Source organism: Lepidochelys kempii, chromosome 1 (assembly GCF_965140265.1).
Source record: "Lepidochelys kempii isolate rLepKem1 chromosome 1, rLepKem1.hap2, whole genome shotgun sequence".
Lineage (NCBI taxonomy): Eukaryota > Metazoa > Chordata > Testudines > Cheloniidae > Lepidochelys > Lepidochelys kempii.
In genome coordinates this window covers 319,962,516-319,990,097 of record NC_133256.1, presented here as the reverse complement: position 1 = coordinate 319,990,097, position 27,582 = coordinate 319,962,516, and positions in this window count along the sequence as shown.

The window sequence follows — 27,582 nt, the reverse complement described above, 5'->3', positions numbered from 1 at the left end:
GAAAAGAATGATTCAGGATAAGCCACCCCTCAGTCAAAACTTGTCAGGGGCCTGCCACTTGAGGGAGAGCTCTCAGAGAGATCCAAAAGGGTACACAGATGCGGCTAGCCCTGTGACAATGGCTGTGAGCTCTGTTGTTCTTTCTTTGTAAGTATAAATATGAAGAGCTGCAGATTGCTTTTTTGGTATTTCTGAACACTGGAAACAGATGGACAAACAAAAAACAGAGGAGAGCGATTAATGACTACCAGCCAAAACAGGAAATAAACTCTCAAACATAATAGAAGGTGGCAATTATAGTGTAGACTAAAGGGGAAATGAAGATGTTAGATTGCTGCAAACTCCTCACACCATATTGCAAGATCTTGTATTAAAATCTAGCAGCAGCTGGGGTCTTGTCTTTAATAAAGCACAGAATTTCAGACTCTGAAGCATTCCAACAGTGACCAAAAGGTCTTGTTCGATTAGCAAAACAACTTCATACTATTATGTTGACTTGGACCACAGTTTTGGATCTCAGCAGTGTTAGCTTAGCATTCAATCCTCTGGAGGCAGGATAAGTTGAGTTCCATGCAGTATGCTGTGTGTGTGGTCTTCCAGAGGAAAACTTTCAAAAACCCAACAAAGGATGCCATTTAAAAATAAACATTTGCCAACAGATACTTCACAGTTTTCTTTTTTTAAGCATAATGAAAAACTTATTTCAGATAGTGCTGTGAGGCAAAGGTGACTAAAAGTAACTTTTCAACAGCAACCCACAGGTGCCATCCCCGCAGCTCCCATTGGCCGTAGTTGCCAGACAATGGGAGCTGCGGAGCTAGCGCTCGGGGCGTGGTGGGGGCAGCACAGAGAGCTGCCTGCCGCGCCTCTGCCTAGGAGCAGCTAGGGAAGGTCACCGCTTGCAGGGAGCCGCCCGGGGTGAGCACCCCCCGGATCTGGTACCCCGCACCTCAACCTGCTGCCCCGCACTCCCTCCTTGGCCCCAACCCACTGCCTTGAGCCCCCTCCCATACACAAACTCCCTCCCAGAGCCCCTGACCTGCACCCCACCCCTGCACCACCTTCTGCACCCAAAGTCCCTCCCTCTTAGTTAACTGGCATTTTTCACTTACCAGCATCCCCCATTTCCCCCAACATGCCTGATAAAACAGCTTTTACTCTATCTCCATTCTCACAGTTAGCACCCACCTCTGCAGTATCTGTGTACTTGCCAATAGACGAGAAAATCAAAATCACGATAGGCTGAGGATCTAATCGTCATAGATTTTAAGGAACTAAAAAGGCCAGAAAGAACTAATGTGACCATTTAATCTGACCTCCTGCATAACACACGCAATAGAACCTCAGCCAGTGATTCCTGCATCAATTCAATAACTCCTGATTGAGGTAGAGCATATTTTTTGGAAAGACATTAAGGTTTGGTTTAAATATTTTAAGTAACAAAGAGTCACTTTTCCTCTCTACTTTTCTTCTCTATTCCCGGGCAGTCAGAACTATTTTTTTTAAACTTTGTTCTTCTCTCCTCCTCTTTCCCTCATCACATTTTTCTTTGGAGTCCCTTTGAGGCAGAACGCCCTATACAGACATGCTAAGTATTATTAGTATTTATTATTGATGACTGGATTTTAAGGGATGAAGATATCTGTTTTATCATATGTTATTAAATGTAAGATATATCCACTAGGAGACTTTATAATGTGCTTTCTGTATGGTAGTTTCTTTATCAACAGCTCCTCAGGACTGACTTAGTTCACTCCCCTGCTGATAAAAGGTAAAACATTTCTCACATTATAATGATAAGCTGCACAAGAATATTAAAGAGAAAATATGGGTACACAAACAGAACACTTTGCCTGCCTTCAGAATACACTGCACTACATGATCTAGAAAAGAAAAGAAAACCAAAAAATCAGATGTTTTGGAAATATTCCCCTCCTCCCCCGCCAAAAAAACCCTACCATTTATATGAGAGAGAGCCTAAGAGGTTCTGAACAATCACAATTAAAATTTACACAAGTGACACTTGCCTGTCCAACACTTGTATAGATGCTGGAACTAGGGGTGCAGGGGATGATGCTGTACCTCCGGCTTGAAGTGGTTTCCATTATACACAGGGTTTACAGTTTGGTTCAATGGCCCCCACTCTACAAATTGTTCCAGCACCCTGAACACTTGAGCCCAGGAAAGAACAACCTCAATCCTCAAAAGTATACACTAAACACATCAGTCCTGCTAGTAAAGAGACCCACCAGATGTAAATGTGTTTTTTTTCTAGGCTGACTGCCTCAACAATGGGCTTGTGCTGGCAACACTCGGGCTTCACTTTCCCTTGAAGTCTCAGCTGTGTTTCTTGTAACTGTGTTGAAAGCCACTTTGTCCCATTTAAACTATCTGTTATTTATCACCAGTTGGGGACAGGACCCGTTAGAAGCAAACATACCCCATTTCTGATCATCCGAAAGACCCGCTAGCTTGATTTTTTAGGCATACCCAGGGTTTGCAGACAAATGGGGCTGTGTGCCCTCATCTCTTCAGAAAATCAGGCCATGAGTACTGAAGAATAGTCCCTGTAGATCTTTACTGGGCTATAAATGGATCATGCTTTATCTTCACTCCAGGAATTCTTTCAGCAGCGTGTGGCTATTTGTAGCCAAAAGTGATTATGGGTCAGGATGACTCCACTTAAAACATCACCCTGCATTTGAAAAGAATTAGTCTGTCTTTGGCTGGTAGTTTATGTAAGTTACAGACTTTCTTCCCTCGGAGTGGGCTTACTTATCTTTAAAAATGTTTCTATTTTTTATCTTGTCTCGGGACTTGCTTATGTATTTTTCTTGAATCCCTGCAGTAAATCTTATCAGATTATCTGAAATTCAGAGGCCTTTGGAAGCTCCCGGCTTTGCCTTCATGCAGTAGAGGAATAAGGGGATGAATCTGAATCATACCTAAATAACTGACAGTTCTAATCCTATAGAGATAACGAGGGTCCCCCAACAGAGCTACACAATTAATACAGGCTACAAAATATACCATTTTACTCACAGCAACAGAATACTTGGGTGCCTATTTGGATGCAGAATTACTGTAGCATGTTATGATTATTAGCAATTACCTTTGAAAAGTCATGGAAGACCGAAGAGATTCCAGAGGACTGGAAAAGGGCAAATATAGTACCAATCTATAAAAAGTGAAATAAAGACAACCTGGGGAACTACAGACCAGTGATCTTCACTTCACTTTACTTTAGTAAGGCTTTTGATACTGTCTCGCATGACCTTCTCGTAAACAAACTAAGGAAATACAACCTAGATGGAGCTACTATAAGGTGGGTGCATAACTGGTTAGGAAACCATTTCCAGAGAGGTTCACAGTCAAGCAGGAAGGGCATATCAAGCGGTGTTCCACAGAGATCAGTTCTGGGTCCAGTTCTGTTCAATATCTTCATTAATGATTTAGATAATGGCATAGAGAGTACATTTATAAAGTTTGTGGATGATACCAAGATGGGGAGGGTTGCAAGTGCTTTGGAGGATAGGATTAAAATTCAAAATGATCTGGACAAACTGGATAAATAGTCTGAAGTAAATAGGATGAAATTCAATAAGGACAAACACAAAGTACTCCATTTAGGTAGGAACAATCAGTTGCACGCATACAAAATGGGAATTGATGGCCTAGGAAGGAGTACTTCACAAAGGAATTTGGGGGATATAGAATCATAGAATATCAGGGTTGGAAGGGACATCAGGAGGTCATCTAGTCCAACCCCCTGCTCAAAGCAGGACCAATCCCCAACTAAATCATCCAGAAAAAAATTCCCCTCTTTTCTTTTTGTCCCAGATCCCTGAATGGCCCCCTCAAGGATTGAGCTCACAACCCTGCATTTAGAAGGCCAATGCTCAAACCACTGAGCTATCCCTCCCCCTTACAAATTCTGGCTTAGGAAGCGAATGCCTTATCCATTAGGCCACTGAAGTGCCATATTTCAGGTTTCAGAGTAACAGCCGTGTTAGTCTGTATTCGCAAAAAGAAAAGGAGTACTTGTGGTACCTTAGAGACTAACCAATTTATTTGAGCATGAGCTTTCGTGAGCTACAGCTCACTTCATCGGATGCATACCGTGGAAACTGCAGCGCGCAGTTTCCACGGTATGCATCCGATGAAGTGAGCTGTAGCTCACGAAAGCTCATGCTCAAATAAATTGGTTAGTCTCTAAGGTGCCACAAGTACTCCTTTTCTTTTTGAAGTGCCATAGTGGATCATAATGTCATAGTGGATCACAAGCTAAATCTTAGTCAAGAGTGTAACACTGTTGCAAAAAAAGCAAATATCATTCTGGGATGTATTAGCAGGAGCATTGTAAGCAAGACACAAGAAGTAATTCTTCCACTGTACTCCATTCTGATTAGGTCTCAACTGGACTATTGTGTCCAGGTCTGGGCGCCACATTTCAGGAAGGATTTTGACAAATTGGAGAAAGTCCAGAGAAGAGCAAGAATAATTGTTAAAGGACTAGAAAACATGACCTCTGAGGGAAGACTGAAAAAAATAGTTTTATTTAGTCTGGAGTTGAGAGGACTGAGAGGGGACATGTGATGTGATGTGATATGATTGAATCATATATCATTAATATTGCCATTGTTAGACAATTGCAACAAATCTTGTACAAAGTGTATCATGTAAGGTATCACTGGAAAAGTTATGATTAGCCAAGTATGATTATCCTGTTTATATGCATGTATCATCACTATATCTGAAGTTATGAATAGTGACTATATAGCTCTATATTCAAATGTGTTACATCCAGCCTAGCTAGCACATCGCAAATGGACCATTTAAGTTGATGGCCCATTAAAGAATACTTAACTTTCTGAATGGGCCATAGAAGAAGACTATTTCCACAGTAAACATCTGATGAAGTGAGCTGTAGCTCACGAAAGCTCATGCTCAAATAAATTGGTTAGTCTCTAAGGTGCCACAAGTACTCCTTTTCTTTTTGCGAATACAGACTAACACGGCTGTTCCTCTGAAACCTATTTCCACCTGGTGAGCCTTCCCAACAGGATGCCTTTGCCAGAATATGGGTCATGGCTGCTCCTGTGAGTCACCAAAGCATGCAAGGACATGTGACTTGCTCATGTGACCCTGGACTCCATCTTGTACTTGTAATTTTCCACAAACTAAGACTGAGAGCATTCCTTCCACATGGGAGAAGATATACAAGACCCTGGAAGTATCTCCATTTTGCCTTTTTCCTGCTCTGACTTTGGACTATAGACTTACACTAAAAAGGGTAAATTGACTATGGACTGAGGACCTGCCAATCTTTTGGAAGTTACCAGAGGCTTTACAATCCAGCAGTCTGCAACATCACTGCTGCAAGCCTGATCCAAGAATGTTGCAATGATTGTATATATGTGATTTCTTTGACCATTTTAACTCTCCTTATACTTTTCTCTTATAAATAAACCTTTAGATATTCGATACAAAAGGATTGGCAACAGCATGATTATTGGGTAAGATCTGAGTTATATATTGACCTGGATATGTAGCTGATCACCATCATCATTAAGTCTAGTGTCTTGGTGGTGAAATAAGTGCCGGAATGCCTAAGGAGACTGCATTTCTGACTCTTGTTAACCAGTGTGGTTAGGCAGAAGTTTATTTTTGTTAGTGGCTTGGTGTACATATATAATGGTAGAATAACTACCAGTGTGGGGGTGAGTCTGCCCTATTTCTCTGCAGTTTGTCCTGAATCTGGCATCCTCAGCCGTTACCCACTGAGGCACGGTGACGGGACATAACAGTTTTCAAGAACATAAAAGGTTGTTACAAGGAGGAGGGAGAAAAATTGCTCTCCCTAGCTTTTGAGGATAGAACAAAAAGCAATGGGTTTAAATTGCAGCAAAGTTGGACATTAGAAAAAACTTCCTAACTGTCAGGGTAGTTAAGATGCAGAATAAATTGCCTATGGAGATGGTGGAATCTCTATCATTGGAGATTTTTAAGAGCAGGTTAGATAGGATGGTCTAGATAATGCTTAGTCCTGCCATGAGCGCAGGGGACTGGACTAGATCACCTCTTGAGGTCCCTTTCAGTCCTGTGATTCTGTGATGCAAAGGTAGTATGGAAAGTCTGGATACTATGACAGAATAAAGGGGAATTTATTATGAAATTAAACAGTGGTATAAGATAATAGAAGAGAAAATGGTAACTTAAGCTAACCTGTAGTGTGCAAAGGAGGATAATGTATTGTTCCACAAGTAGAAATGACTTTGGCAAAGAAACACTGGGATGAGATGCAGCTCTGGAGAAGGGAAGAAGTGATGTGCTAATGTAGGTATAGCTAGCTCTAGATGTACATGAACACTGAAGCCCTTCAACTGGGGGAGGACACGTAAATTAGTTTACAGAGTAGCAGCCGTGTTAGTCAGTATCCACAAAAAGAAAAGGAGGACTTGTGGCATCTTAGAGACTAATACATTTATTTGAGCATAAGCTTTCATGAGCTGAGCTGTAGCTCACGAACGCTTATGCTCAAATAAATTTGTTAGTCTCTAAGGTGCCACAAGTCCTCCTTTTCTTTTTTTAAATTAGTTTAGTTATTCATTGGCCTTTAATCTGTTTCTGGCAGACTGGCAGCAGGGTGTTATCAGTGAGTTGTTAGCTATGCTAATATTCTTAAGGAATTGCATCTGTTTTTCCTGGAGGAAGATATTGGGAGAGAACAGGGTGGGTCTGTTATTGGCATTAATTAAGAAGTGTGAAATGTCATTTACAGCTCTGCATTATCTTCCAGATCACTCAGTAGGCAGCTAGGAAACTCAGAGGCAGAAACTTAGTGACAATTTGGGCTGATATTTTTTTTCTGAGTAATTTGTTTTCTTTAATTGAAAAGGTTTTATCCATTTTAATTTTAAAAGATACAAATTAGTCTTTTGTGAAAAGGTTCAATTACCTAAAGGATAACACAATAAGGCTGTGATCTCAAGTGACCCCTCATGTGATATGAAAAAAGGCATGGGAAAGAGAAGAAAACATTTTCATTTGTTATCAATGAGTATGTATTTTTGTTGTTTTTTTTTGTTACTGTCAAGGTTCCTTCCCCACTTTGAACTCTAGGGTACAAATGTGGGGACCTGCATGAAAACCTCCTAAGCTTACTTTTACCAGCTTAGGTTAAAACTGCCCCAAGGTACAAACTATTTTACCCTTTGCCCTTGGTTTTCCACTGCCACCACCAAACGTTTCTCTGGGTTCCTGAGAAAGCATTGTTTGGAAACGTCTTTCCCCCCAAAAATCCTCCCAACCCTTGCACCCTACTTCTTGGGGAAGGTTTGGTAAAAATCCTCACCAATTTGCATAGGTGACCACAGACCCAAACCCTTGGATCTTAGAACAATGAAAAAAGCATTCAGTTCTTGAAAAGAAACATTTTAATAGAAGAAACAGTAAAAAAAATAAAAGGATCACCTCTGTAAAATCAGAATGATAAATACCTTACAGGGTAATCAGATTCAAAACATAGAGAATCCCTCTAGGCAAAACCTTAGGTTACAAAAAGACACACAGACAGGAATATTCATTCTATTCAGCACAACTTATTTTCTAAGCCATTTAAAGAAATCATAATCTAATGCATATCTAGCTAGATTACTTACTAAATTCTAAGACTCCATTCCTGTTCTGTCCCCAGCAAAAGCCTCACCCAGATAGACACAGACCCTTTGATGTTCTCCCTCTTCCCAGCTTTTGAAAGTATCTTGTCTCCTCATTGGTCATTTTGGTCAGGTGCCAGTGAGGTTATCCTAGCTTCTTAACCCTTTACAGGTGAAAGGGTTTTTCCTCTGGCCAGGAGGGATTTAAAGGTGGTTAGCCTTCCCTTTATATTTATGACAGTTACACTAATAAAATAATACCAAGAGGATCTTATAAGAGGGATAAGACAAAATGTCACATTTATTGTAAATACAACAGTTAGCATATGCTTTTCAGTCCCACAACATACATACACACACGCGCGCGCGCGTCCTGCAGATGGTCTTTATAGTTACCAGTCTGTTGTAGCTCAAATCAATCTAATGGCCAGTTAGATTGAGCATGAGTGAGGAGCAGGGCTCTGGTCGCAACCCGATGCTCCGAGGCTTTGCAGGACTGAATCCAGAGTTCCATGGCAAAACACCCCATCTTTATAGTTGTAAATTCCCATTTGAGTCCATGCATTTTGCAATGTCATCCTGTAATCATTAGTCCTTCAGTGGTGTTAATCTTGGGGTTTTCTGCTGTTATCATTTATTTGTTGTCTCACCTTCAGGGTGCCTGCCTCACCTCTGAGGTGTTCAGTGCTGCTAACATGTTTAACATGGATACAATGGATATTTTCTGATTGTCTCCTGCTGTTTCCAAGTCTCTCACTTTTTCTTGACCATCTGGACATTTGTGATGGCTTTTACACCTTATCTTTTCCTGATGCATGCATTCCTCATTCACACAAACAGTCTCTCACAGAAACCTTCAAAGGTATACAGAATACATTGTAAATTAAGCCTTGCTAAATCTTATAACTAAAACAATTCACATTGGGGCTTCAGGCCCTCAGCATTTCTCTAATCTATTTATCAGAGACACAATACAAAATCCTGTCTTTTTATAACTGGACCTAATTGTAATGCATGTGGGAAACAGGATCCCAGTCTCAGACAGTCATTCCTTTCTGTTATTCAAAAAGGGTGGCTGGCAGAATGAAATCAAGGTTTACATCAATTCTTATAGTACAATTATAAAATTTAGCCCTACATTTTTATTTGTTAAAATGAGCCTCAGAAATATTTTATGTCATACTGAAGATATTTAATCGTATTTACTATTAGCAGTCAAAAATAATGGGCCTGACTTTCAGAGGAGTTTTGCACCTGCAGCTTCCAGTGTCCTCTGCGGGAGTTGTGGCTGGGTCCATATTTCTGAAACTGAAGCTCAATTCATTTAACCCTCTTGCAATGTCTGTAATGCTAACAATGTCATATCCTCCGAGGAGTACTGATGATACCTGAGTTTGTTTATTGAGATGTCCATTTGAGCTCATTCTGGCATCCCTTATGGCTGATCCTTTCAGCTGACTTTTGCACTGTTGTTGATCTGTTGTGATGAGAAGCACCAAAAAATAAAACGTGTAACAGTTCATGCAGTGTCCATCACTTTCATTAATTTCCTAATCCTCCTCTTCCTATCTTGTCTTCCTTCCTTGTTGTTGTTCAGTAGTTTCACCAGTGCCAACCCTATGGTACTTAAACTTTACGTCAAATTTTCAAGAAGTTAGGCACCTAAATAAATGGCCTGAATTTCAAAAGTGCTAAACACCTTCAGCTCTCATTGCCATCTGCATATTGTTGACATTTTAGTCCTTGCTGTATCAGCCCCCCCCCTCTTTCCGCCCACCACCAGTGGTTTCACATAGATGTTGAACACAATTGGAGAGAGGATGGATTCCTGTGGGACTACATAACCAAGGACTCTGGAGACAGAGGAGTACCCATCATGACGCTGTCAGTGTGGTCTGAGAGAGATGATTGAAGCAATGTCAACACTGCTCCCCTACCCTCCACCCCATTTCAGAGGAAAAACAGCAGCCACCCTGGCAATTGTATCAGAGAGTTCCAGCCACATGAACAAGGTTCTTTGTGAGGGATCATCCATCAGTTCCTCCACCATTATATTCTTATATTGAACTCATGCTCAGTAATGAACCCTTGAATGGCTTTGCATAGACAGGTTTCAGAGTAGCAGCCATGTTAGTCTGTATTTGCAAAAAGAAAAGGAGTACTTGTGGCACCTTAGAGACTAACAAATTTATTTGAGCATAAGCTTTCGTGAGCTACAGCTCACTTCATCGGATGCATAGACATTGAACCAAACTCTGTGAATAAATAATTCAATACTATTCTACTACCACTATGTCTGTTGCATGCCCTGGTCTAAAGCATGGCTGAGATGGGTTCTAGGATACTGCCTGTATCTAGATGAAGTAGGAAATAATCTTTGGGGAACTTCTCAGTTAACTTTCTCAGGACTGGAAGTTCACATAATGGGCAGTAGTGGAAGAGGTAGGTAGCAGTAAGCTATGGTTTAAGTAGTGGCTAGGCTATGGCATGTTTTAAAGTGGAATGCAGCTTCCTCAGAAAAGATGCTGAGCATCTCGGTTTGTATGGGTCCCAATGCTTATCACTCTCTTTCACTAGGGAATGGATCAGCAATGCAGGTGGCAACTCATATCTTCTCTAAGGCTTACTGTTTTGTAAAAATGTCAGGAAAAGTGCTGTGTTTCGGGTCTGTGTCCTGTGAATGATTCCCAGGGTATTGAAAAGCCACCTGATATGCTAGGTCACTTGCTTTGGACACCATGATGTTGATATTTACCAGCTTAACTGGATTGCTGAGCTTGGATGAGATTGGGTCGGAGTGTCCACACTCATTCCTTTTGAGTAGGTTCTAGTAGAATGGTACTGAATTATTTATTCACAGTGTTTGGTTCTGTCTTAGAATCATAGAACTGGAAGGGACCTCGAGGTCATCTAGTCCAGTCCCCTGCACTCATGGCAGGACTAAGTATTATCTAGATCATCCTGACAGGTTTTTTTCTAACCTGCTCTTAAAAATCTCTAATGATGCTGTCAGGGTTCCCTCCCCACTCTGAACTCTGGTGTACAGATGTGGGGACCCGCATGAAAGACCCCCTAAGCTTATTTCTACCAGCTTAGGTTAAAACTTTTGCAAGGCAAAAATCCTTTCCTTGTCCTTGGACAGCATTGCTGCCACCACCAAGTGATTTAGACCAAAATTCAGGAAAAGGGCCACTTGGAGTCCCCATTTCTCCAAAATATTCCCCAAGTCCCTTCATCCCCTTTCCTGGGGTGGCTTGAGAATAATGTGAGTACCGACCAGACCCTTTGTCTCTAGGACACTGAAAATCAAACAGATTCTTAAAGGAAGAACTTTATTTAAAGAAAAAGTAAAAGAATCACACCTTCAAAATCATGATGGAAGGTAAGTTATTTCAGCAGTTATTTCATATGTGCCCAACTCTGGGCCATTAATATTTGAGTGTGCCTTTACCAGTGTGTGCCTTTACCTTCCCAACCCCAAGTCTGACATGACCCCAACCATCTGACAGCCACGACCCACAGCCCTATGACCATGAACAGCACAGTGCTCTGCCTTCAACAGAAGAGGGCTAGCAAGAGCTGCCCTGTATCTACTTGTGGCAATATGCCTCACTGTAATATCCAGAATACAAAGCCCTCTGAAAAGGCTGCTCCTATGACAGGGACAAGCAAGCAAAAAAAGCAAAAGCACCGAGGCTGTAGCTGCGTTCCCATCCCACTCCTCTTGTGAACACGTTGATATCGCACTGTCATGCCAACTGTTTTCTTTGACCGTAGACACCAGGCTGTTCTATAAACACTACATTCTTCAACCCTGTACCTGAGGGTGTGAGACTAATTTCACTGTGTACAACCGTTCTCCCTGCTCATGAACGGAATCAGTAGCAATCAGTCTGCCCTGGGAGCCCTGATGTTCAGCTCACTTGGGTGCTAGCTTTAGTTCCCAGCTCCACCGCCTGGTTTTCATTCTTGCACCACTTCCTCTTGCTGAACCCACAGCCCCCTCTCATTTTCACCCTTGTTAGCAGCATTCATTAATTCATGATGCATGTGTTCCCAGGCTGGGTACTCCATACAACATGAAAAGGGGATACCCTGTTAATCTTTATAGGTACAGATGTATTGTAATGTGTCATGAGTCTGATGAAGACACCTACATCTCATTTTGAGAAGACCAGATGATCTTTCTATAACCATTCTGGCAGGTTTAAGTGTACTGTTATACCAGTAGTGTATCCTTGTATAAGGATTCACTACGGAGATGTTAAGTCTGGTTCTCAAGGAGGCAATATTAGACAGAATGAGCTTTCCACCATCATGTGCATGATTTTGTAATAATTAGGCCCACAAATTTACTTTTCACAGTTGAGCTCACAGTCAGGGTAAGTGAAAGTTGATAAGATGTCACATAATAACCAATGTTGATGGGAAATGGTACAAAAGAGAGAGAGAGAGAGACTGATTTAGTTCAAACAAAAAGCTCTATTGATACAATTCAAGGACTGTATTAAGATTATGACTGGTAAACTAGCATAGTGTGAGACTGAAAATCCATAAACCAAAATTGAATAGCTGGAAATTAGTCCTAATTGGTGGACAAAATAATGAAGGGATGGGCTATTCTAACCTGCACTCCCTTATAGTTTTTTTTGGGAGGGGTCCTTAAGAAAGAGACTTTGGGGACAAAAATTGACTACTGGAGGAGCTTCAGCATCATGGTTACCATCTACCCTATCTCCTGAGACCCACTGGACTTTTGTCATTTTGATCCTGAGAGGTGCCCTGACCAGACCAGGCCAGAAAGAGGGAACCATATGACATGGCCACCTTTACCAGCTTTGGTTGAATACCAAGATATAAGACTGTGTTCTTCCCACTTGCATCTTCTTTCCCTTCCCTACCTTATTTCTACTCTTTGCTATCTTTTTTTCCCTTCTGTCTAATAAGAGTCTGGCTTGGATGGCCAAGACTGAATATATTGCAACACTGCTCTAAGCTTGTGATCAGAGAGGCAACTTAAAAGCAATGACCTAAACTGTCCAATGATGGTATGAGGTTGCCAGGTCTCAGAGTGGCTGATAAGACCAAGTGCTGTGCCCTGTTTTGTGTTTTTTCCAGCACTCAGACTGCAAGTGAGAGTCCACAACAGAGACAGAAGCTCAATTTTCTATCTTTGCTGTTTTTTCCCCTCCTCAGTTGTGTTTACATGTCTTGTTTTGTCCTAGGGGGAAACGGGATTGGAGTTTAATAACAGCAGCAGCAATACCAGTCCATCTCAACTAACTTCTTTTCTTTTCCTCCAAATGACAGTGACCGCCTTTAAGACCATTTCTTCCTTTCTAAAAACTCTCACAGGTAACAGGAAAGGGAACCAGGGATGCTGTTAAAATGAAAGGGTTAATCTAATACTTTGCATTTCAAATGCTTTAGCTGTTTTTCCTTCTTTTTTATATCTTTAATAATGGGTTAAAAGGACTTTCAATGGTGTGTATGACATAGTAATCAGGCTTAGGTCTCTGGGTATGTCTACACTACACTACAAACCTAATTTGGTCTATATTAGGTCGACTTAAAACCACCACAGCAGTTACTGCAGTGGTGCATGTCTACACTACACTCTTTGGGTCAGTGATGTGTATCATCATCAGGAGTTCTTCCACTGACCTCAGAGGGGCAGTGTGGGGAATTGAGAGCCTGGTCTCTCAGCTCTGCCGGCAGTTCCCTGCTGAGAATCTGGCTGCATCACAGGCTCCAGGGCTCCCCCTGTGGCTTCTCGCCTCCCTGTTCCCCAGGGCTTTTGATCTACTTTTTGGGGCCGAAGGTGAACTTGATGGCTCCACTCTCAATCAGTAAAAACAGGGGTGACTGGCTGGCACGTGGGAGCAATGGTATGATTGGAAAATCTGGCCACAACAGTGATAAACCGCAGCTGATGATCTCTCTCTCTCTCTCAAACATCATGTTCATGAAATACATGTGCATCCTACTTCTGTAGGGAATATTACAGAATCACAGAATCACAGAATATCAGGATTGGAAGGGACCTCAGGAGGTCATCTAGTCCAACCCCCTGCTCAAAGCAGGATCAATCCACAATTTTTTTGCCCCAGATCCCTAAATGGCCCCCTCAAGGATTGGACTGACAACCCTGGGTGTAGCAGGCCAATGCTCAGTATAACCACTGAGTTATCCCTCCCCCATTAGCCAGCATTCACATCTATGAGAGCAAGAACAAGCATACCAACAGCAGTGAGATCTGTTCATCCTTCAACCACCTTCTCCACCTAGCATGGATGGGAAGTGGGCTGCCTCATGGAATCCCTGCATGCTATTAAATTGTCTCTTTCTCTGCATGTATAAAGTTATATATTGGGGAGCCTTCCTCACCATGGCATTAAGAAAGTCATCTAACTAGTGAGAGACAGCTGACTTGTCTGCTTCCAGTGATGTCTCCAATGATCCTCTAGGAGGACTCAGTAGCTGGTATGCTCAAGGCAGTGATGACCTTACTGCAACCGATAGGATGTGACTCCTGTGTGTGTGACCTTCTTCAGCTCGGCTCATCACACAATGGAGTAAGCATTTACTGGGATGAAATGTTCCTCACTGAAGGCAAGAATGGGGCTCCTTGGTTTATAGATGCTGTTTGGAGGACATTGGTGCCTTTCTGCCTATGCACAAAGATTAAAATTTACCCTCATCTAGAAATGACAGACCCAATTCTCTCTCCCATCCTTGCCTTTGTGAATCTCCTGACTCTTCCTGCCCTGACTTAGCTGTAAAGCCACTTGATCAGCTGTTTTTATTATTATTTTATTTTATTTATTTGCATTGTGGGAGCCCAGTATGGACCAGAGCCCTATTGTGCATGGAATTGTACAAACACATCATAAAAAGATGGTCCCTGCCACAAAAAGCTTATAATTTCTGTATACGGCAAGCAACAAGGCAAGAAAATTATCTTTGCTGTGGCATGTTGAAAGAATACAAGTGGAACAAGATGGGATTTGTCAAGGCCAGAGAAGAGGATGTTGCAATATTTGAGATGTGAGATAATGAGAGCCTGGACAATTTTTAACTGTGTGGATGGAGAGGAAAGCCTGAATCTTAGAGATGTTGTGCAGGAAGAACTTGCAAGATTTAGATATAGTGAGGGTGTGATGATCTAAAGCAGTTGTTCCCAAACTTGTTCCGCCGCTTGTTCGGCAAAAGCCCCTAGCGGGTCGGGCTGGTTTGTTTACCTGCCCCGTCCGCAGGTTCGGCCGATCGCAGCTCCCAGTGGCCCGTGGTTCGCTGCTCCAGGCCATCGGGAGCTGCTGGAAGTGGTGGCCAGTACATCCCTTGGCCCGCGCTGCTTCCAGCAGCTCCCATTGTCCTGGAGCAGCAAACCGCGGCCACTGGGAACCGTGATCGGCCGAAGCTGTGGTAGGTAAACAAATCGGCCCAGCCTGCCAGGGGCTTTCTCTGCACAAGCGGCGGAACAAGTTTAGGAACCACTGATCTGAAGAGAAGGCTGAAGTGAAGACAATGCCCAGATTATTGGCCTGAATGAAAGGGAAGATGGCGGTGTTGACCATGGTTACTGAGAAGGGGTGAATTGTGGAAGGTCTTAGCTGAAAAGATTAAGAGCTGTGTTTTAGAGCTGTTTGTTCCCACTCTCTCTCTGGGTATCAGAAGCACTTCTGCTTTTCTGTTCATCCTCCCATTTTCTCTGCAGCACTTGTACTCGTGGGGGTGAGTGGGGCTTTTGATCAATTTGGGGAGGTGTTGCTTCATCTGTGTTGTGCTGTGCAACTAATGAGTGGCTGGTGCCTGTGTAGATTACGCTGCACCAAATTTCTTAGGAATGCCACTTACACAATTAAGTTAAGAGCCTCTGGCTGACCATGTGGAGGCCCAGGAGCAATTTTGAAAACCCTGATTAACTGCCAGCCCCTTACCCCTATAGTAGACTTGTCCTCAGTGAGTGCTCAGGCCTCAGAGTACTCCAGAGAATTTCAGCACAACTGAAAAGCTTCAGTGAAAATCCCTTTGGTACCCAAAGCTGTGCCCAGGCTCATTGGGAATGCAGAGCAGATCGCTGGTACTCCTGCAAGCTTCTGAAAACACTGGTAGCAGTATAGACACAGCCATTCGGAAAGAGAGGTATAGGCTGCATTTGTCCCCAGCGCCCCCCACCCCCGCCACCCTTTCATTCTCAGACCCTGCCAGAGCAGACATGTGTCTGACCAAGTGAAGAAAACAGGGAGTTGCAAGTGCTGGTGCGGAGCTGGGCTTCTGCAATCTTCCTGCATGCTGCGCTCATATCCCCATGAGATCAGCAGCAGCAGAAGGGGTGAGAGGCTCAGATTCCAAGCTAAGCGAACCTAACATTTCCATTAATACGACAAACTTAAATAATTACAGAGAAGCTCAATTAACATATTATAGCTAATAAAAAAGAATCTGTTACAACAGAAAAATGACCCTGAACTTGTTTTGGCACTTTTTTCACCACTTAACCTATACCATCAAAATGTAATGGTATTAAAATCCTGCATTTACGAGCAAAATTGCACAGTTTCTTACTGGCCCTGACACTTAAAAGCCATATTGCTGCAAAGATGTGATTTCTAGAATTTCTCACTGTTGATATCACCAGTTCAGCTCCATCACTGGAAGCATTAGTGTACACAGGACTCAAAGCATTCACTGGTGTTGGAAGCTCTGTGTTGGCTGTACCCTGTTCACAACAAGGTCTGCTTAAAATTCCAGCAGCCTCGGGGGCTATGCCTATGCTAATGTTTCCACCTCTCTACCATTTGGTTACTCGACCACTGGTGGCAAGAGTGGGGAATTTTTTTTAGCAAATTGTATCCTCAAGGTCAAAGAATGCCAAGTACCATTTATATAGTGACTATAGGCCTGTTTCAATTCTACATTTCATAAAATAGGGGGTATTCATCTCTAAACGTATCCAGGTCACTTATATTAGTGTTCCTGGGAATTATTGACATATATCCGAGGAAGAATATCCCTTACAATTTTCAAAGATATAAAGGGCAGGTAGGGGCCCTGCTCTCACTGAAAGTCAAATGCATAACACCCATTGGTCTCTTTGAAAATCTCCCAAAATGTCTTTAACAAATAATACAGCTCCACTTGTGATAGTTACTCCTCCTTTCCTGTAAGTAGAATATTTGTTGTTGATTTAATATTTGGAATTCTCCTCATATTTCTATGCGAGTAACTACAAATGCCCTTGTAAATGTTAATATAGGACAGAATATACGATCATCAAACTAAATATTTTCAACTCTACAGATGACACACAAAAGTTAATGTACAATATCAAGACTTAGATCTTCTCCCCATTGAAATCATACAAATTTGCTATTGACTTCAGTGGAGTTGGTGGTCCCAGTGGATTCAGTATGTGAAGATATGAGATGTCATGAATTTGTATTTCAAAATAGACTTTGTTCTCCTGAAATGGCAACCAGATCATAGAATCATAGAATATCAGGGTTGGAAGGGACCTCAGGAGGTCATCTAGTCCAACCTCCTGCTCAAAGCAGGACCAATCCCCAATTAAATCATCCCAGCCAGGGCTTTGTCAAGCCTGATCTTAAAAACTTCTAAGGAAGGAGATTCCACCACCTCCCTAGGTAACGCATTCCAGTGTTTCACCACCCTCCTAGTGAAAAAGTTTTTCCTAATATCCAAGCTAAACCTCCCCCACTGCAACTTGAGACCATTACTCCTTCTCCTGTCCTCTTCTACCACTGAGAATAGTCTAGAACCATCCTCTCTGGAACCACCTCTCAGGTAGTTGAAAGCAGCTATCAAATCCCCCCTCATTCTTCTCTTCCGCAGACTAAACAATCCCAGTTCCCTCAGCCTCTCCTCATAAGTCATGTGTTCCAGACCCCTAATAATTTTTGTTGCCCTTTGCTGGACTCTCTCCAATTTATCCACATCCTTCTTGTAATGTGGGGCCCAAAACTGGACACCGTACTCCAGATGAGGCCTCACCAATGTCGAATAGAGGGGAACGATCACGTCCCTCGATCTGCTCGCTATGCCCCTACTTATACATCCCAAAATGCCATTGGCCTTCTTGGCAACAAGGGCACACTGCTGACTCATATCCAGCTTCTCGTCCACTGTCACCCCTAGGTCCTTTTCCGCAGAACTGCTGCCTAGCCATTCGGTCCCTAGTCTGTAGCTGTGCATTGGGTTCTTCCGTCCTAAGTGCAGGACCCTGCACTTATCCTTATTGAACCTCATCAGATTTCTTTTGGCCCAATCCTCCAATTTGTCTAGGTCCCTCTGTATCCTATCCCTCCCCTCCAGCGTATCTACCACTCCTCCTAGTTTACTATCATCCGCAAATTTGCTGAGAGTGCAATCCACACCACCCTCCAGATCATTTATGAAGATATTAAACAAAACCGGCCCCAGGACCGACCCCTGGGGCTCTCCACTTGACACCGGCTGCCAACTAGACATGGAGCCATTGATCACTACCCGTTGAGCCTGACAATCTAGCCAACTTTCTACCCACCTTGTAGTGCATTCATCCAGCCCGTACTTCTTTAACTTGCTGACAAGAATACTGTGGGAGACCGTGTCGAAAGCTTTGCTAAAGTCAAGAAACAATACATCCAGTGCTTTCCCTTCATCCACAGAACCAGTAATCTCATCATAGAAGGCGATTAGATTAGTCAGGCATGACCTTCCCTTGGTGAATCCATGCTGGCTGTTCCTGATCACTTTCCTCTCATGTATGTGCTTCAGGTTTGATTCTTTGAGGACCTGCTCCATGATTTTTCCAGGGACTGAGGTGAGGCTGACTGGCCTGTAGTTCCCAGGATCCTCCTTCTTCCCTTTTTTAAAGATTGGCACTACATTAGCCTTTTTCCAGTCATCTGGGACTTCCCCCGTTCACCACTAGTTTTCAAAGATTATGGTCAATGGCTCTGCAATCACAGCCGCCAATTCCTTTAGAACTCTCGGATGCAACTCGTCCGGCCCCATGGACTTCTGCACGTCCAGCTTTTCTAAATAGTCCCTAACCACCTTTTTCTCCACAGAGGGCTGGCCATCTACTCCCCATGTTGTGATGCCCAGCGCAGCAGTCTGGGAGCTGACCTTGTTAGTGAAGACAGAGGCCAAAAAAGCATTGAGTACATTAGCTTTTTCCACATCCTCTGTCACTAGGTTGCCTCCCTCATTCAGTAAGGGGCCCACACTTTCCTTGGCTTTCTTCTTGTTACCAACATACCTGAAGAAACCCTTCTTGTTACTCTTGACATCTCTTGCTAGCTGCAGCTCCAGGTGTGATTTGGCCCTCCTGATTTCATTCCTACATGCCTGAGAAATATTTTTATCCTCTTCCCTGACCATATGTCCAACCTTCCACTTCTTGTAAGCTTCTTTTTTATGTTTAAGATCCGCTAGGATTTCACCGTTAAGCCAAGCTGATCGCCTGCCATATTTACTATTCTTTCGACTCATCGGGATGGTTTGTCCCTGTAACCTCAACAGGGATTCCTTGAAATACAGCCAGCTCTCCTGGACTCCTTTCCCCTTCATGTTAGTCCCCCAGGGGATCCTACCTATCCATTCCCTGAGGGAGTCGAAGTCTGCTTTCCTGAAGTCCAGGGTCCGTATCCTGCTGCTTACCTTTCTTCCCTGTGTGAGGACCCTGAACTCAACCAACTCATGGTCACTGCCTCCCACCCATCCACTTTTGCTGCCCCCACTAATTCTTCCCAGTTTGTGAGTAGCAGGTCAAGAAAAGCTCCCCCCCAGTTGCACCAGGAAATTGTCCCCTACGCTTTCCAAAAACTTCCTGGATTGTCTATGCACCGCTGTATTGCTCTCTCAGCAGATATCAGGAAAATTAAAGTCACCCATGAGAACCAGGGCGTGCGATCTAGTAGCTTCTGCGAGTTGCCGGAAGAAAGCCTCATCCACCTCATCCCCCTGGTCCGGTGGTCTATAGCAGACTCCCACCACTGCATCACTCTTGTTGCTCACACTTCTAAACTTAATCCAGAGACACTCAGGTTTTTCTGCAGTTTCGTACCGGAGCTCTGAGCAGTCATACTGCTCCCTTAGATACAGTGCTACTCCCCCACCTTTTCTGCCCTGCCTGTCCTTCCTGAACAGTTTATAACCATCCATGACAGTACTCCAGTCATGTGAGTTATCCCACCAAGTCTCTGTTATTCCAGTCATGTCATAATTCCTTGACATCACCAGGACCTCCAGTTCTCCCTGCTTGTTTCCAAGGCTTTGTGCATTCGTATATAAGCACTTGAGATAACCTGCTGATCGCCCCTCATTCTCAGTATGAGGCAGGAGCCCTCCCCTCACAGACGTTCCTGCCTGCGCTTCCTCCCGGTATCCTGCTTTCCCACTTACCTCAGGGCTTTGGTCTCCTTCCCCTGGTAAACCTAGTTTAAAGCCCTCCTCACTAGGTTAGCCAGCCTGCTCGCAAAGATGCTCTTCCCTCTCTTCGTAAGATGGAGCCCGTCTCTGCCCAGCACTCCTCCTTCATGGAACACCATCCCATGGTCAAAGAATCCAAAGCCTTCTCTCCGACACCACCTGCGTAGCCATTCGTTGACTTCCACGATTCGACAGTCCCTACCCAGGCCTTTTCCTTCCACGGGGAGGATGGACGAGAACACCCTTTGCGCCTCAAACTCTTTTATCCTTCTTCCCAGAGCCACATAGTCCGCAGTGATCTGCTCAAGGTCATTCTTGGCAGTATCATTGGTGCCCACGTGGAGAAGCAGGAAGGGGTAGCGATCCGAGGGCTTGATGATTCTTGGCAGTCTCTCCGTCACATCGTGAATCTTAGCCCCTGGCAAGCAGCAGACTTCTCGGTTTTCCCGGTCAGGGCGGCAGATAGATGACTCAGTCCCCCGGAGGAGAGAGTCCCCGACCACCACCACCCGCCTCCTTCTCTTGGGTGCAGTGGTCGTGGAACCCCCAATCTCAGGACAGTGCATCTCATGCCTTCCAACCAGCGGAGTCTCCTTCTGCTTTCTCCCCCCAGACATATCGTCTGGTGCACTCTCCGCAATGGTACCTGTGGAGAGAACATGAAAGCGGTTAGTTACCTGTGTCTGCATTGCTGGAACCCAGACATTCCCCCTTCTTCTTCTGGAGGTCAAGCTTCTTCACTGGCCTCTTGGCTCCGCTGTGCAACCTGCTCTAAATCTTTAGAGCTTTGTGCCCGTAGAAGCATATCCTGACTTTTGTCCAGAAAATCCTCAGATTCTTGTATGCAACGCAGGGTCGTTATCTGTTGAAACAGCTGATAACCATGGTCGTGCTTTTATAGGCATCTTCTAAAGAGAATAGATAGTATTTTAAAAAGTTTTCAATTTTATAGCCTGAACAGAAATTAATTGACTAGACAAAACTGGTTTCATGAACACCCTTTGTTTTCCATTGTATTCTAGTCCGATCCTGGCTCTCTGATGAAGTCTTCATTGTTGAAAAGGTATGCTGCTGAGGCTGAGAGTTTGAGTGCTGATGTACAGAAAGGAAGTAGCTTTATTTAGAACAGCATCAAAGAAGTTGAACAGAGAACTGTGTTCTCTATAAATTTTACTAAGCCTCTGTGGTGTATTGAAAACTGCATTAAAATGGTAAGCGATCACTTTAAATCCTATGGGGGTTTTCCTGATCTTGCTTGCAGGCTCTGGGGGGCTCTGTAGGAAAGTGCGTAATCTGGGGGGTCTCAGCAGTCAGTGTGCAAAGAACCAGCATAAAGGAAGGTAGGGTAAGTTGTGCTTCTCTGCCAAAGGGGAGGTCTACACTGCAGTTGGAACCGTGCCTCTCAGCCTGAGTAGACAGACTCGCACTAGTTTTGCTTGAGCTAGCACGCTAAAATTATACATTGCATCTTTGGAGGGGGAGGAAGGGGAGGACTTGGGCTCGCCCTCAAGTCCAAGCCTGCCCCTCCCCTGGTCTGAGCTTGGGTGGCTAGCTTGAGCCACTACCTGTGCTGCAATGTCCATGCTGATATTTTTAGTGTGCTAGCTTGAGGGACGCTAGTGCAAGTCTGTGTAGCCAGACTGGGAAGCTTGCTCTCAGCTGCAGTGTAGGTGTAGTACAGTGAACCCACAGGGAGCAGCTTGCTTTGTCTCTCTCTGCATTGTGGGTCTCATGTGTCACAGTTCAGAATTCCACGCAATAAAGCAGTGTTACGTTGCAGCCTTCCAACAAGAGTATTTTGTGGCTTTCTCTAACTTCTCTGCATGTCTGCTGTGAACATAACATGTCCCAATGTGCCTCCTCTCTCATTTTTACTGAGCCTGACATTGTGCAAACAGATGTTTTCACTACAATCTGGGCTGCAACTGAAGGCAGGGCTTATTTGCAGTATAATCATTTAAAATTATATTTGAAGCGTTACACACTTTTTCCTTACAGTGATTTTTTTTTCTGTTTAGTTTTGCTTAGAGCATTTTTTTTAACAAGCTACTGTAGAATCTTTCAACAAGCTTGCAAGCTCAATAGCTTTTTGTAATAGATTGGGTCACTGCTGATATTTGATTTAACGCACAATCTCTTTCCAAAAATTTCAGCAGCCTACGGTCCTGCAAACGTTTCAGCATGTGAAACTTTAAACATATGAGCTCTATTGAAGCCAGTGCATTTACTCACTCAAATATGCTTTGCAGGTTTGAGGGCTTGGTTCTCAAGGGCTGCAACAAGTACTTTGCTTTCCTGCTCACCTGAGAAATACATGTAGTTGTTTTTTTTAAAAAAAATTGTCGTTTAAGAGAATTTTAGGTGATTTTTTCCAGAATATTAATTTGACCCTCATCATTTAATTTGTTGGTTTTAATTTATATTTTTAAAAATTTGGGAAGAAAATCATTTTCTATTTTTGAGACTGGGTTTATAGTCAGGTATCTTTTAATTGCTCTCTAATTGATAGTTTCAAAAATAGAGATAAAAATCCATAATCTGCAGAGCTATATTTCTATTTTCCAGTTTCTGTTAAAAAAATCTCTGAGAAACATTTAAAATAATATCTAGATCTGGAAAAAGAATTAAAAGTGTGCTTCTGTGAAATCTGCAGCACGATTCTGGATAAAAGTATAATTACATAAAACTAATGCATGAGAAAGAGAGCCAATTACCAGTCTAACTCCTATAATTATACATATGATAAATATCACTCCTTCTCTTGGCATGTCAAAAAGGTGACTCACGAGGTACAACAACCACCTGCTTTTATAAATGGAAATAATGCAGTGTTGTAGGCAATAGATGACTTATTTTTATTTATGTAGAAGGTTTTTTAATACCATTCATCAGCCTTTGTATTGAAATGTTCCACAGTTATTAGAATTGTGATGCACATATAAGTTTCATGCTCACCACTTACCACATGCTTCTTCCTTTTAACACTGATCACCCCCACTCCACTCAGGTTTCAGTTTTATTCTGATTTTTATGTGTACTTTTTCTGGCAGTAATATGCTCCAGTGCCAAGTTTAACAGTGGCAGGGTACCTGCTCAGCTCCATAGTTGCATTCCGTTCTGTGTTTTCTTCCAGTATTGCAATGATCTTAAAGTTTCTGCAACTGCCAAATTGCGAGCAAGCCCAGAGGATGATGTGATGCTCATGTGTGTCCATCAGCCACAGAAACGGTGGCCTTGGAAGTCTAATTTTAATCCTTGGACTGTATCTTTAATCAGCAGTTGAATAGCATGGGGGAATTACTACATTGAAGAGAGGTAAGATGGTTTGTTACATTCCTGGACTACCCATGCTGGTGGTATTTCAAAGTGCTGCTGAGCAGACACCTGCTTAGTTAGCTGTTAATATGACCTTCTTACTTTCTTTAACATTAAAGGTTAGCACTTCAAGAGGCAAGGCTGTGGAGACTGGAGTTTTGAAAGAGTGTCCTACCATGTACATTACCCTGCAATGTTGTACAAGGTCATTTGTTTGAGGTACTGTGGTAAATATAGTGGATAGCTCCTTTGTGGTTGGGATAGCAACCAGAGCACAGTTGCTTTATATAAGGAGGGCAGATATAACACTCAGTCCCGCAAAAAGCTGGGCACTCTAGCGCTGATCCATCAAAGAACTTAAGCATATGTTCAACTTTAAGCATGTGAATAAATTCCCTTGACTTCAAAGGCACTATGGAGAGGCTTAAAATTTAACAATTTCTTAAGTGCTTTGGTGGATCAGGACTTACGTACTTAGCATCTTGCAAAATTGATTCCTAAAAATCTACCACTAACAGTACAAAAGAAAAGTTAAGGGTAGGGATTCTAATGAATCTTGAATCTGGAGAAGAAAGACCGGAAAAAAAAAGAAAAGAAAAAAAGAGGAACAGTCAAATTGGGTAAAAAGATCCTCCCTCTTAAAAAGGAAGAAAAATGTAAACTTGGTTCTAAAATTAGTATGAAGCCAATGGAGATCTTGCAGGGTGTATGTATATATTTGTGGAAAGACAATATGGGGATATTTATGAATTTAAAAGAGACGTGAGACAAATCTGAAGTTTTAAAAGCAAACTCACACTAAACCTAAAAATGTGAAGGAGAGTAGCATCTATGCTATGTGTAACATGGAAACCAGATTGGAAATTATCAGGAAGAGCACTAAAAGAGAGGAATAGAAAGGAGTGCTGAATCTAGTGTGGAATGTGCTACAAAATGAAACATCTTTAAAAAATATAATGAAGAAAAGTTTCAAATTCTTCTTACTTACCAATCAAGAAAGGAGCAAAGAGTGTGACATTAGGTGACAGAAGATGGCATGATCAGAGGAAAGAAGGTAACACCTGTGTAAGCAGAGTCAGGATGAGCTCTACCCTGACATCTGGTGATGAGTTATGGTGGGTTGTGGAAAAGAACTTCAGGGGCTGATGTCATTTGCATAGGCACACCCACCCCGCCTAGATGGTCACTTTGGCTGTTGTGGGATCCCCAGTTTCTCTCTTACTGGGGCAGGAAGAATAAAGTGTTGTTATCCTGATTATGTGAATCAAGGACAGTGGAACTGTACTTGGATTTTTGTTATGATGGAGGGACTCGCCATCAACTAAGTAGCACTCACTAGGCAAGGGACATGGGTTCCAAAACTCAGTGAATGGAGAGAAGCATTTGTATCTTGTGGTATGGGCTCCTTCTGAGGGCCCTAAATACCAACTGCACCTCCTCCTCTCTCCACTGTGTAATAGCAGAGCTAATTTTGATTCCACTAGGAGTCTGGTAACAGATTGCAGAGCTGAATTCACTTTGGGCCAGTGGTGCACCAGCACTAGGGCTCCCCTACTATGAGCTGAAATCACTGAGTACTGTGTTAAGTAGTAGGGGGCCTGAAGATATATTGGTGAGCGGCTTGCAGGATGGCTACCAGAGAGGAGCAGCTGGCGGAGCGGCTCGCAGGATGACTGGTGGAGAGGAGTGACTGGCGGTGAAGGCAGCAGCAGAAATCCACAGAGAGGCAGGGCAGTTGGCTGTCAGCGCATGTAAGGTGCCCCCCACCCCATTTCCACACAGGCTGGGGGAGTTAAAACTCTGCAGAAGAACTTTTGAATTCTGGACTCACCAAGGACAGAGACGGAGACTTTGGGTTGCTGGACTTTGGGGTTGTTGGACTTTTGGGACTTTGGGTGACTTTTGGGTTGCTGGACTCAAGAACCACAGGGAAAGGACGTGGCCCAATTTGCTTGGGGTGGGTTTTTGCTCATGGTTTCTGTTATGAATCCTGTTGGTGTTTTCCCAACAAAATGCCACATTGTTTCTCTCTGTTATTAAAAGGCTTTTGCTACCCTCAGACTCTGTGCTTGCGAGAGGGGAAGTATTGCCTCTTAGAGGCGCCCAGGGGTGTGGTATATATATTTGTCCCAGGTCACTGGGTGGGGGCTCGAGCCGATTTTGCATTGTGTTATTGGAACGGAACTCCTAGATACTGAACCCGGCCCTTGTTGCTGCCAACTCTGACAAACAGAAGGGTTAAACCTGTAATAGTATCTGCAGTGTAGAAGTGGGATTGCACAGACTGAAATGATTTCCTCACAAAAGGTCAGAGGGGGGATTTTTGGAGATCTCAGTGGACAATCTGTCAGCTGTTGCTTTTCAACTTTTCAGTGTATATTAAGATAAAAAGATGTGACATCATTCTATCAAGGTGACCTAGAGATAGGGAAAGTTGGACAGGTTTTGAGGCAGACATTTAAATTGTGTTTTGGGAAAGGATTAATTAGCAAATGCAGTCTTTAGCAATGCAGTTTGATGTATCAAAAGTCTTGAAGTTAACATTGCAAGGTACTGATGATGGTAATGGGTTTACTGTCTGTTTTATAGTGCCATCCACCACGGATGTATCTGAGCACCTTCCACGTAAAACTGATACCAATATCAAGGCCCCTGGTGCACTTCATGGGGAGTCCAGCATTCCTTCCTTTTCCGAGTCAAAACTCTGCTTGGGGTCCTTTTTCAAAAGCTATGTTAAGCTCAATTTCATGCAGACATTTTATTCAGATTCAGTTTGCACTGTTCCAAAGCCCCAGACATACCCTGGGGTACTTCTGGGTTCCTGGCTTCCCTTCAGACTGTCAGGTACATTATTAAGGACTGAGGGCTTCCTGGGCTTCCAGATTCCCTGAGAGCCTGCCAAGGGTGTCTACCACGGAGCTGAGGACTTTGGAAGCCCTGGAAGCTGCAGCCTGAGGGTATGGCTACACTGTAGTGTGACAAGGGCTCTGAAACATGTTTAAGCTCAACCCCCACCTCTGTCCACACACACAGTCCTCTGACATATCCCTGCATCCCCTCAGCACATGGGCTTACTGGCTCGTCCGGGTGATTAGGTATGAGTTCATGTTCTGTGACCAAGACCACCCACTTTGCAGTGAGGATGCAGCTAAAGCTCATGTTGCCAGTTTGGGACACTGACCAGACTTTTGTTATCCTGAGAAGTTCCATCGGCACTATTCAGTGGTGGGCAGACATAGCACTGGCATGAATCATGTCAATTTCAGTCAGCAGCTGCTAGAGTTTCCAGGGTCCCCAGCTCTTTTGCAGCCTGCCAAGTGGGCAGCTGGCTATGCAGAGGCACATATTTCATTTTGGGGACATCCCATTGTGTCTAGGGTGACCAGACAGCAAATGTGAAAAATCGGGACGGGGATGGGGGTGGGTAATAGGAGCCTATATAAGAAAAAGATCCAAAAATCAGGACGGTCCCTATAAAATCGGGACATTTGGTCACCCTGATTGTGTCACAAAATATTGAGGGATTCCAGTTCCATGAAAATGTTTGCTTTTTGGCTTTATTCAAGTTTATTAGTTTATTCACCAAAAAATTCAGTTGCAATTGTTTTGAAACTATTCCTGAATTTGACATGAATTTGCTGAATAATTTTTTCTCTGGAGTGGAAGTGGGGGCTAGTTTCACCAAGCTAGAGATGTGTTGTGGTGCCCACCTTATAACTTTTAGTCCAGTGGTTAGGGTGTTTGTGTGGGAGACCTAGGTTTGAATCGCTGCGGTGGAGCAGCGACTCGAACCCGGGGGTCTCCCCTCTCAGGCTATTCTGGGGTAGAGATTCTCTCACTCTCTCCTCATGAAGTTGTTCCACTTTGTATAAAATACTGGAATAGTCATTGGGTCAGTGACAGCAAGTGTGACAATGACTCTCTAGCCTCATGGTTAGGTCACTCATGTGGGATAGGGGAGACCTGGTTCAAATTGCTTCAGCAGAGTTGGGATTTGAACCTGGGGCTCCCACAGGGAGTACCTGAACCACTGGGCTAAAAATTATAAGGTAGGCACCACCACTCATCACCGGTACTTCTTCCTTTTCAGGCCAAAGGTGTGAGGGATATTCTTTAAAAAGTGGAGTTAAATCCTAGTGAGGCAAATAGAAAGGAACATAAACCCTGGCAA